Source organism: Euwallacea similis, chromosome 29, assembly GCF_039881205.1.
Source record: "Euwallacea similis isolate ESF13 chromosome 29, ESF131.1, whole genome shotgun sequence".
NCBI lineage: Eukaryota > Metazoa > Arthropoda > Insecta > Coleoptera > Curculionidae > Euwallacea > Euwallacea similis.
The window spans coordinates 2,549,905-2,552,264 of NC_089637.1; the positions used below are offsets into that span (position 1 = coordinate 2,549,905).

The following is a 2,360-nucleotide window of genomic DNA, read 5'->3' on the forward strand; positions in this document are numbered from 1 at the left end:
ATTCCAGGCATCGAGATCTAAGGCACTCGAATTCCTGAACACAGTCGTGGAACGCCTAAACGTCTAGATTACGACTGAGGAGTTTTTGCATGACCATTGGTTATTATTTGTATGTAACAGTTTTGAAATACCCTGTACAATAAGTTATTTTACTTACATGGCTACAATCTATTTTATGTTTTTTTCGCCTTATTAAAATTACATAGGGAGGTATAAAATATGTTGTCGATGCTTAAAGTAAAGTCAACTTCTGCTGATCTTCGTGCTCATTTATTATCGTTGGATAGTACATCTATCAGCACTATTACAATAGAGTGACATCAAATACATTTATTTTTAATTTGAAAATTTGTGTAAGTAACGTATTTATTATGTATTAGAGACCATCTGTCGTGTCTCAACATATACCTACCCCTACTGCCTTATCTATGATGTCATAATGAGCATCACGTATGAATACGTACCCTGAAGTATCTAAAAATGAGTGATTTCCATGGGGACCGTAATTACATCAATGAGATCAGTAGATGCAAACTTACAGAGATAAAGGACTGTATCGACATCACACCAAATGGACCAATCGTAAAGGCAAGAGGTTTCTGCACTCTCATGATAAATATCAAAATCATGAATTTGATTTTAGGAATCTCGTCCGGCCAATTACTTTCCCAGATTGAATGGGTCAATTTCTGACTCTAAAATCGAATAAGAGCGGAGGCTTTTATGAATTCCTGAGAACAGGTACTTACCAGGATCAAAAGTTCATCAGCATGGTAATAATACAAAGTCTTAACAGCATGCTTATTGAAAATGTACTTATAGATGCGATTAACAGTAATGTGATTTCGTTCTAATTAAAAGATAAATTTAAAAAATATTTCGACTAGAAGAAGAGTTACCAACCCCTGAGACTTGCGTTAAAGACGTGGCAATTTGAATTGAGCTCTGAATAAAATCCAACATCATAGGATAGGTCATGTTCTTATTGTAGATGTTAACATATCTGAAAATGTGGAAATTACCTAAAAATGGGTTATAACACGTGTTTGTGACTCACTGAATAATATTCTCGTGTCTGACAATGAGGTGTTTAAAAAATAAAAAAGCAGCCGTTTCCTCGTCCTCAATGGCACTCAAATTTTGATATTTACGTTTAAAATCCTGAAAATTCCTGAGCAAATGGTCTAGCTTTTTTAACTGCCTGCAAGGATAGAGAATTAAACTGATCACGAGGCTATCGATGACAACTAGAGAATTAGCCACCACTATAGCGTCTATAAACTGAACAATATACGCCGTCTAAAACTGATATTTTATTTGTCCATAGGGCATGTAATTCAATAGACCTTATAGTGCTCTTGTACATTAAAAGGAAACCAAGTGGATAGAGGCAATTCTTTTATAATCTTGGTAGCATTGCCATATGTTTCTTCAATGGGTTCAACCATAATAGGTTTTGTGAAGAATACCACATTCACGATTATTACGAAGTAAATGTAGATCTTACATTTCCAATTGGTGTTTTCAATGTTCTCTCTATCGAGTTTTTGAATCTTGAATTTTGGAATATTATATGATGAAAACTAAACTATTGTTAAATCTACCAATTCATCATCAATAAGGTCTCCCTTCATTTCATTTTCAATAATTGTCTTTATCATTTTCTTGAAGCTGGGACTTATTCGTGTTATCAATCGCCTACAGAAAGTAACGGTTTGTAACAAGGTAATACATAGATTCGAAGACATCAGATCTTTTTTAATGGGATTTTCGTTCAGAATCAAGTATAATTCTATGTATACCGTGACTGTGAATACAGCGCAATAAACAAGTATTATATTGGAATATACATCATAAGCGCTTTGCATCTTCTTGTTTTCTGGAAACGTGAACTCCGACGGCAAAACCTCCAACATAAAGCACCCTTTTACGGCTATTCTCAAGTTTTCGCATTTGGGGTATATCTAGAAAAAGTCTTTAGGATAGGAAACTAATATCCAAAGAGATGTTTTATAATTAACGGAATTTTGAAGGTTGACTTACGATCATGTTTTTCGGTAGCTGTAGCTCTAGCTATCACTCGACAGATGCAAATATATTGCTGCCAACAAAGTGCAGCGCTGAGGTAACTAACCTGCCGCGCAAATTACAAAGGTGATATAATATTGTATTGTATACAGCGTGTCCACAATTCACGTTTTTAAGGAATTCAGTGTTAGTTTTAAAATGCTCGGAACTGTAGGTAAGACAGATTCATATATCAGATATTTTTTAGAAACGGCTTCTTCTATGTTAATAGAATTTAGAGATCGGTTGCAACAATCTTTACCATATGCTATGTGGTAGTTAAATAATAAAGG

The 2,360-nt window shown here is 34.4% G+C and overlaps 1 pseudogene; it reads right to left on the bottom strand.

Moving 5' to 3' along the window:
- Window positions 1-426: 426 nt before the first annotated feature.
- LOC136417699 (odorant receptor 10-like) lies at window positions 427-2,049 on the bottom strand (annotated as a pseudogene).
- Window positions 2,050-2,360: the final 311 nt, after the last annotated feature.